Source organism: Pygocentrus nattereri, chromosome 22 (assembly GCF_015220715.1).
Source record: "Pygocentrus nattereri isolate fPygNat1 chromosome 22, fPygNat1.pri, whole genome shotgun sequence".
Classification (NCBI taxonomy): Eukaryota; Metazoa; Chordata; class Actinopteri; order Characiformes; family Serrasalmidae; genus Pygocentrus; species Pygocentrus nattereri.
This window is the reverse complement of record NC_051232.1, coordinates 7,242,667-7,252,542: the sequence shown is the minus strand read 5'-3', so window position 1 is coordinate 7,252,542 and position 9,876 is coordinate 7,242,667. Positions and strand designations below refer to the sequence as shown.

Sequence of the window (9,876 nt, the reverse complement as noted above, 5' to 3'; positions counted from 1 at the left end):
CCTATTCTAACAGTATATTCTTTGATACACATACACAAAAATTTTATTTGAAGTTATTTAAGCTGTTATTTAAGTTGTGGGCTACAGTGAATCGACTGAATAGGACTTTTACTCTCCCACCTGACCGTAGCAGCAGAGCAACATGTTACAGGCAGAGCATGGATAGGTCAATTCAGCCGGACTATGTTACGGCTTTTAGATTGTGTTTAGCTCACTTTCCGTGGGCAGTGAGGCTGTAGCTTTATTAGTGTTGGTTTCTGAGAAGTTGAGGAAGGCCTTGTGGACTTTCTGAAAGAGGGATTTGTGAAAAAGCGAGCGAGTGAAGGATGATGGATGGACGTGTTGGGAATGAATACGGCGCTGTGGTCGTCCATCTTCCTAAATGTGACATGCTGGCACAATGGGGTATAACTCACTGAGTTCAGTACAGAGTCACACACACAGCAATGTGTATTCCTGCCTTTGTGGGGTGTTTCTACGCGCTTCTGGATGGCCAGCTAAGCGCTAACCTCAGCAATCAACAGCTAATCTTGATTTTAAGTATTTAACCTACAATTTGACACTAAGGTGTACTGCTGCTTACTCACCAAGGCTTTGTCAATTAATGTGACTACTTGTAGTAAATCAGTGAGGACTGCTGGCTCTAGATTTGCTAGCTTGCTATCTCAGTTAGCACTGCTATTTTTTTGGCCGACTCAAATAGCACAAATTGTTTCCATAAAAATTCAGCACCACAATTTATCTCAAGCTGCATCCAGGTCTTTAATAATGTCACATAGCTGTCCGGGCCACTCTCTATCAAACAATCCCTTGCATATTTTTTCCTTTGTGCAGTGGACACTGTAAGTCATACTGGGCTCAAAAGCTCATCGACAAGTCTGTGTACACTTAATAAAGTCCTGGATGTGGTTTAATCAGGCTGGGACATGTTTTGGGGAAGTTTTTTTATTTGGACGATTTTGTGTTTCTTAGGAACGTTGGCCTTGCAGCTACAGTTTTAAACCAACTCTATATATGTCTTGACTAATTGGCTACATCTGGGGTAAGCAAAAAATTGGGAATTGTTGGAAAGGCATGTGAAGAGCACATCAATTCAATTTCCAAATTTAAAAATGTAATTTTTAATATCAAAAATGAAATTTTTACCAGTAATAATTTAATATTTACTAGCATACACTATATTTTCAGTGGTAAAAGTGACATTTGTACTATTAACAAGACAATACTCTATATCAAGAATTACATTTCCATTTAAATGTTAGTAAAAATAATATTTTTACTAGATAAAAATGAATATTTATTGATAGACACTATATTTTCAGTATTAATTCTGTCAAGAATTGTTTTCTTTTAAATGTTGATAAAAATTGCATTTTAAAAGTAAAAATTAAATTCTTGCTAGTCAAAATTATATTTTATTGGTGATAATTCGTCCATTACTAGTGATTTCCTGATATCAGGAATTCAATTTACACATGTGAAAATTTAATTTTTAATAACAAAATTTTTATTTTCACTAGTAAGAATTTAATATGTACTAAAAGACATTATATTTTCTGTAGTAACCATGTGATATTCTAAATAAATAAGTCAATTTCCATATAAATTATATAAATTATTTTTTTATTCTTATTAGACAAAATTATACTTATATACTTATATAAAATTATACTAGAAATAAATCATCCATTCCTATTGATAATTCATCCATTCAAGAAATATCCCTAGCAAAATGTTATGCAATACAATTTTTACTAGCAAAAATAGATTTTTGGAAATCTAAAATGTTACTAGAATGTTTCTAGTAAGTATAATGTTACTAGTGTAGAATGGTACTAGTAAGAATGTTTTTGCTCATATCAAAAATGTAACTGTTACTAATGGACTCACATGCTTAAAACCTAATGCACAGCAATCGCAGCACAAATAATGGATTTACGGTGGCACTGCATTTAAGGAAGCACTGAATTCACTGAATACCATAACAATGGCCTACCAACACCTTGGCAACCCCCTGGGATAGCACAGCAATGGCCTAGAAGCACTTAAGCAACCACCTGGAATACCATAGCAATAGTCTAACAACACATTAGAAACAACCTGGAATACCATAGCATACCATAACTGTTACTAATGTGAAGTGAAGGAGCTGGAGAAAGATGGAGAGAGAGGAGAAGATGGGTTGTATGTCAGAAATAAGTGACAGTGGTGAAGTCGGCCTTCAGGTGTTTTGTCTGTCTGTCTGTCTGACAGCCTGTCTCTCTGTTTCGTACTGTACTGGTCCAAAACACATTTCAAACAGACTCTCAGTGACTGTATTTGCGTCTGATGTGTGACAGACCCTCAGGATCCACAACACAGATACGTTCCACAGGGAACGCTTCCTCTGTCAGCCGTGCTAAACTTTCACGTCCGTCAAGCCGAGGATCCAAATTATATTTGAATGGTCCTGAGTGGAAAAGCAGGGGTGTGAAATGATCTGCTTGTTAAAAAAAGACTCCGGTTTGTAAAAATATCTGGCATAATTTGTTGTATAAATAGAAATTCGTGAATGCTGCTGGATGCTTTCGGACAGTCTGTCACGTCGCACTTTAATTTCATTTGAAGGCGGCTGCTACAATCCGCTCCAGCTATTTAAAAGCAGAAGTATGAGGTGCAGATTAAGGCCCGTTCCTTTCAGCTGTTAGCTTATTCCCTCTGTTTGACTCATAGGCATGGCAGGAGAGGAATTGCTATGCTAAAGAAAGTGGGAGACTTGACTTTATTTTACTGTGGAACAGAGGAAAGCTTAAGAAAAAACTAAGTGAAACCAAATGTAGCCGATCGGCGAGGACAACGTTTTCTTGTTTAGTTTTACACTGCAGCTACGAGGCTAATGTAGCTAATATGTAATGAAAGCTACTATTTTGCTAATTAGCTTCAGGCTAACCATGGAAACCCATTCCATGAAGCTCTCTACGCTGTTCTTGAGCTGATCTGAAGGCCACGTGAAGTTTGGAGGTCTGTAGTGATGGACTCTGCAGAAAGTTGGTGACCTCTGCGCACTATACCCCTCAGCATCCGCTGACCCCACTCTGTCATTTTACATGGCCGACCACTTTGTGGCTGAGTTGCTGTCGTTCCCAATCGCTTCCGCTTTGTTATAATCCCACTGACAGTTGACTGTGGAATATTTATTAGTGAGGAAATTTCACGACTGGACTTGCTGCACAGGTGGCGTCCGATCACGGTACCACGCTGGAATTCACTGAGCTCCTGAGAGCGACCCATTCTTTCACTAATGTCTGTAGAAGCAGTCTGCAGGCCTAGGGGCTCGGCTTTATACACCTGTGGCCATGGAAGAGACTGGAATTCACTGATTTGGATGGGTGAGTGAATACTTCTGGAAATATAGTGTGTGTTGTTTATCTAAAAATCTGATTATTCCAACTTAAATACTTAAAAAAACATTACTAAAATCCAAAGTGTGTCGGGTTGTGCCTCCACTCATCTTGCGTTCCACGATTCTTACCGTAACCCTAAAGAGTAACAGCTGAACTCAGATCAGCGCCACTGTGTCCACTGTAAATAGCAGGTGGTGGTTTTATTCCCACTTTTATACTTTTAGTCCATTGTTACCATGGAAACCATATAGCCTTATAATGAGCATCACACCTGGCATGTGTACAGAGTCTGTGCTTGATATTCATTTCCTAAAACATGCTTATTATAACAGCAAATGACCAGCTGCTGACCGACTCTCCAAAGAAGACGCGTTTCATCTCTGAAGCCCTGATAACACACACACACCACGCCATCTGGACGCATATTTACTGTCTGAAAGGATATGGAGATAAAACACTGGCAGTTTTTTGATCAGTACTGTATTCATGTATTAGCTAAAACTGGAGATAAACAGATAGACAGCTCATGAATATTAACAGTCTTTGCTCACATTCACCATGGCAACGTGGTAAATGCTAATATCCACAGGACTTTGGCCCAGAAGGTCCCCGGTTTGACATGCCTGGGCTATGGCATTGCTATGGTATCCCAGGTGGTTGCTAATGGTGTTCTGATGAGTCACTGACGCTCACCAACATAAACTTTCCCTGTTGAACATAAGTTTATCCCTGTAATCTGATATCTTACACTGACTGAAAGTCTGGCCTGTGCCAGAAAATAATGCGCTAAAAAAGAATCTGCTGTCATGGTGTTGTTTTATGTTTTGGCAGTTTTATGTTCTAACAGGACTATTAAATGTGGAAAGTTTACTTGTATTTGCAAGCAAGTATATTAGAGTCAACTCTATAAACAACTTTATTTTTTTGGATTTTCCTCCGAGTTTCTTCCCAGTTGGTCGTACCAAATTCTGCACTAATCCAACACTAATATCCACAGCACTTTGGCCCAGAAGGTCCCTAGTTTGACATGCCTGGGCTATGGCATTGTTATGTTATCCCAGGTGGTTGCTAATGGTGTTGAGTCCATAAAACTCAACAACACAAACTTCCCCAGCTGAACATAAGTTTATCTCTGTCATCTGATGTCTTACACTAATTTAGACCAACCTCTGCCAGAAAATAAGCTAAATAAGAGTTTGTAATCATGGTGTTTTTTTTTATGTTGCCATGGCTACATCATTGTCAGTTTTTGTGTGGTGAAAAAATGCCCTGACAATCTTAATCAGGTTTAACTTTGGGTCAGTTTGAGGAGAGTTTCCAGAGTTCTCTTCAGTTTCAGGCACCAAATGTGTTGATAAAACTGATCAAATTTTTTTGGGCTTAGGTCCTATTCTGACCCAACTTGATGCTGTAGGTCAGGCTTATTTTGGGATATATTGGGGTTCACACCAACATCTTAGGCCCCTTGAACCCTAGGCTGAAATAAAATGTGCTTTTTCTTCTGTTTGATCTTTTCCGTTAATGAGTTCTCAGTTCTGGTACTGTTTTTATTTGATACGTAAAGAAAGGGATTTGAATTCATTCTTTCAGTTTGTCTCATAAACCACCTTTATGAGCAAGAAACTCACGAGTTGTGCATCTTTTACGCAGTGATAGGAAACACTGTAGCACACAGAAAGCTTAGATTCTACATGCAGGCATGTGTCACTGTGGTCAGTGTGAACATGCATGCAGCAAAACTCCAAAACTCCTCTGGCAGCTTTGCCAAATTCTCAGAATGGGAATGGCTCAGTGGCGGGGGTTAAAGCTCTTGTGTGTCTGGGTGGACTGAAGTCTTTAGTGACCCTGATAAAGCAAGAGGCATGCGGGGACCAGACTGTTTATCTGTAATTCTCTTTCCTCTTTCTAAACCCAATAGCCAGACAATGACCCCCCCACCCCCACCCCCACCCCCCACCCCACATTAATCTGTACAAATGTTACACTACCTTTCAGACATTAACCTCTAAATGGGGGGATTTCTAAAATCAGCCCGGGATGTAGACCCTCTGCATCTCTGCATCTGTCGCTTAATTCTGCTCTACCACTTTGAATCACACACATGGATGACCAATGTGGGTTACAGCCTGTATGGAGCATCACCACCACATTCAGTCTTACTGCAGTGCTGAGAATGATCCACCACCCAAATAGTACCTGCTCTGTGAGGGTCCATGGGGGTCCTGACCACTGAAGAACAGGGTAAAAGGGGGTAACAAAGTATCAGAGAAACAGATGGACTACAGTCTGTAACTGTAGAACTACAAAGTGCAGCTATACAGTAAGTGGAGCTGATAAAGTGGACAGTGAGCCTAGAAACAAGGTCAAAATGTTATGCCTGATTGGTGGACATGCTGTTAAACATTGGTGCAGTACCAGTGCTACCACCAAAAAAAGGTAAGCCTGCAGACCTATAACCATCCATTTATTAACGCTTGTAGATGCTTGAAGGGCAAAATTTGTCAAAATGCACTTCCCTACTAGAGAATAGCTCAAATACCATCGGAGCTAGGAGGCTAATGCAGCTATCAAGCTAATTATGTAGCATCAGACAAACTGCAGTCTTAAGTCATGCAGGCGAAATCTTGTGATTTCAATTTAATGCAGAATTTACAGCTCACTGTTTTCTGTCTTCAGTAGCATTTCACATGCTGTCCCAACATTTTTTGGATTTGAGGTTCATAGTAAGGCTGCAGCAGAGCAAACCAACAAAACATTCAAGAGAAACTTCTTTGGTTGAACTATATGGTAAAACAGGCTGCAGTGTTGAATTGTGAAGTTAAAGTATTAGCAGGTTTGAGCTTGTGCATGTGCAGTGATTAAAATGAAGGCCTTTGAAAAGACTCAGGCGCTCACAGCCTTAAAACGCTAAAATATAGAGATCTGATCTTGAGATAAGTCGCTGGGTGTGGATATGCGTGCGCCCTCATATCGGTTTCCTTTCCTCGTTGTCAAATGCATTCAGATGTAATTCATTCACTTCCACTTCCTTATTGGTGCCCTTTGTTTTCCTCTTTTCTCTTTCCTCTCCCTCTGCTGCCACACTTCTTCATGGGTAGTATTCAACGTAGAGCTTGGGGGCTCACAATTGGGTCAACTGTCTAAGCCCAGAGTTCCTTTTGCAGCTCAAGCATTTGGGCTTTCAGATTTGTGTCTTTATCATATAAATGGGTGTTTTCAGTCATTGGTTTGGTAGAACTGAGCCTGTATTGCAGTGGGAGGCACCAGGTGCTAGCATTAGCTTAGCCTATCAGGCTACAGTTTAAAAGCACTACAGAACAGGTTCGGTTTTTGCTTTCTGTCACTCCGACACCCATCGGCCGACTTTGCTCTTGCGGCTTTAAGTTTTTATCACCTATACTTGTAATAGCAAAGCACCAGTTAGTCAAATCGAACCTGCACTGGGATGTCTGGATCTTTTTAGCTAAGCTAAGTTAGCTAGGACAGAGGAGCTGGCTAGCTTTATCTTAGCCAGGAACCTCCAGCTCCAGACACCAGGAGATTTTAGATTTCTGTCCCTCTCACATCAGCCATGCCACTTGGCTTCTGTGCTCACCATTGGGGTGATTGGCTGTGTGATGGAAGATTCTTGGCTTTAGAGCCTAGTGGTTAAGTCTATACTTTCAGGGATCATTTCAATAGTTTCTGACTTGGAAGTTTGATTTGAAAGTGTAACGTCTCTCTAACCACGATGACGAGTTATGATGCTTTCTTCTGAGTGTGAATCGGGTGGCGAGCAACGAGTGAGATCGTCTGCTCTCTGTCGTTGATGAACGTTCCTGCTGTGTTTCACAGTCTGGAAGAAGAAAGCATGTTCAGAGTTCTTGGATACTTAATGGCAAAAAAAAAAAATAGGTAAAAAAAAGGTGAAACTGATTATTCACTGATGGCTTTGTGAATTTGTTTAGTGTTTCACCAGCTGTTTTACAAGAGTTTAGATTTATGTATATTAAAAAGTAAGGTGTTATGGGAAGGCTCCAGCGACCTGTGGTGTCCCACAGAGTTGAATTCTTGGGCCGCTCTTATTTAATTCATATAGGCTTTTTTTGTGGCCCGCAAGAAGATTTGAGTGGCCTGATTGTTTCAAATGCATGCAAATATAACACAGCAAGAAATAAAAAGACTTTAAATCTTAAATGCAAAATTGCTAGCCATTTAGCTGAGTGGGAAGAATCTCAAGAACATTTTACACGGACTTGATTTGAAGATACAAACAAATTTCGCTATATTGGTTAAATTTATCATGCATCAGGATCTCGTTTACATACCTTACTAAGTCATGGCCACCACTTAATTATCTTGTTCCCATGCCTTACTAAGTCATGGCCACACATTATGTATTTTGTTGTTGCAAATGACCATCACAACTATAGTTGTCATATTGAAAAAGAGTGGCTTGATTAAAGCCAGTTCTGGGGATTTGGAGGCCTCTCTGGTAGAAATGTGTAATTGCATGCAATGTGCAGAAGAACATTTTCCTACATGGTTTGTACTTCGGACCCCTTATCTGAGCGGATGAATCCGATGACTGCAAGTGCCTTGAAAGAAAATTCAAAGAGAACTCGGTCAACGGCTTGGCGAAAGATGTGTCGTCTGACAGTAGAATGAATTATTACGGTAGCACTTAAATTAACGTGGCACTGAATTTAAGAACTTCAATTAACATAGCACTAAATTTAAGGTGCCACTGTATTTAAGGTGGAACTGCTTTTAAGTTTGCACCGAATTTAAGGTGGAACTTCAATTAACATAGCATTATATTTATGGTGGGACTGCAATTAACATTGCACTAAATTTAAGGTGACACAGAATTTAAGGTGGAGCTTTCTTTGAGGTAGCAATAAAATTAGGGTGGCACAGAATTTAAGGTGGAACTTCATTCACGTTAGCATCTCACAATGCATTACCATCCAGCTTGGATACTGCAGCTTCTGCTTAGCAAAATTTTGGCAACATTTTAACAAATATCAACAGTCTTCAAACATTTTAACATTTTAGTGTAATCAACTGGCTTTTTCAAGCCAACCTAAAGTTTGTTCACAGACTTCCCCTTTCTAGTCTACTATTGACATCATATCAACATCAGTATATTGTTCATTTTACAGCATTTTTTGAGATTATGTTTAGTTATTATGAAGATTAATACATAAAGACATATGATGCCGTCCAAAGTGTGACCTGACACCTCTGACTTCTAAATGATTGCTCAGGTTTTACAGAATGGACAAAACGTGGACAACATTCAGGCTTCATGATGCCTGCTGGTGTGTTTAAGTTTGTGATGTACTTTTGTTAATGTATATAAGCGACCGTGAGTCATACAGTGTCAGCAACCACAAAAACAAGTCTATTACTGAACAACTTCACAGAGTTTGAGCCAAATGTGTGATGACAGACATGCAGTCTACATTATGCTTATAGATGCTAATAAGTTTCAAGCACTTTTCGTGAACAGAGTTCATTTTAAGCCTCTGAACTCTTATAAATAATAACTCTTAGGAATAATTTGGTATGTTTTGACAAAGTATTAATCAAAGTAAATGCTTAACCTTCAGAAAATCCCATCCCAAGCTGTCAAACCAGGGACGATATGTGCTATTTTCACCATAAATGACTAACAAAGAGTTAAAGCAATTAACAGGGTTACACACAGAGATCATATTTTTCATTATTTACATTTACAGCATTTAGCAGACGCTCTTATCCAGAGCGACTTACAAGAAGAGCTTTGTCTGTCTAGAGAAAGTGTCTCTGCTAGTTACCAGTAGGTTAGAGAGAAAGTCAGTCCTGAGCTCAGATACTGATAGAAACAAAGAGTCTCTGTTGCAACAACAGTGCAGTACAATACACTACACTACACTACCATACACTACACTACAATACACTAAACTACACTACAATAAACTACACTACAATACACGACACTACAATACAATACACTACACTATAATACACTACACTACACTATAATACAGTACACTACATACACTATAATACACTACACTACACTATAATACACTATAATACACTACACTACACTACACTATAATACACTACACTACAATACACTAAACTACACTATACTACAATACACTACACTACAATACAATACACTACACTATAATACACTACACTACACTATAATACACTACACTACACTATGATACACTACACTACACTATAATACACTACACTATAATACTCTACGCTACACTATAATACACTACACTATAATACACTACAATATACTACACTATAATACACTACACTACAGTACATTATAATACACTACACTATAATACACTACACTACAATACACTACACTACAATATACTACACTATAATACACTACACTACACTATAATACACTACACTACAATATACTACACTATAATACACTACACTACAATACACTACAATATAATACACTACACCATAATATACTACACTACAC

At 38.9% G+C, this 9,876-nt stretch overlaps 1 non-coding gene across 1 annotated transcript; it reads left to right on the top strand.

Annotated features, from left to right (window-relative positions):
- The first annotated feature begins 7,033 nt into the window (after positions 1-7,033).
- LOC119262164 lies at positions 7,034-7,244 on the top strand. Its single transcript, XR_005129473.1, has one exon. It is a non-coding gene; the product is annotated as a small nucleolar RNA U3 (small nucleolar RNA).
- Positions 7,245-9,876: the final 2,632 nt, after the last annotated feature.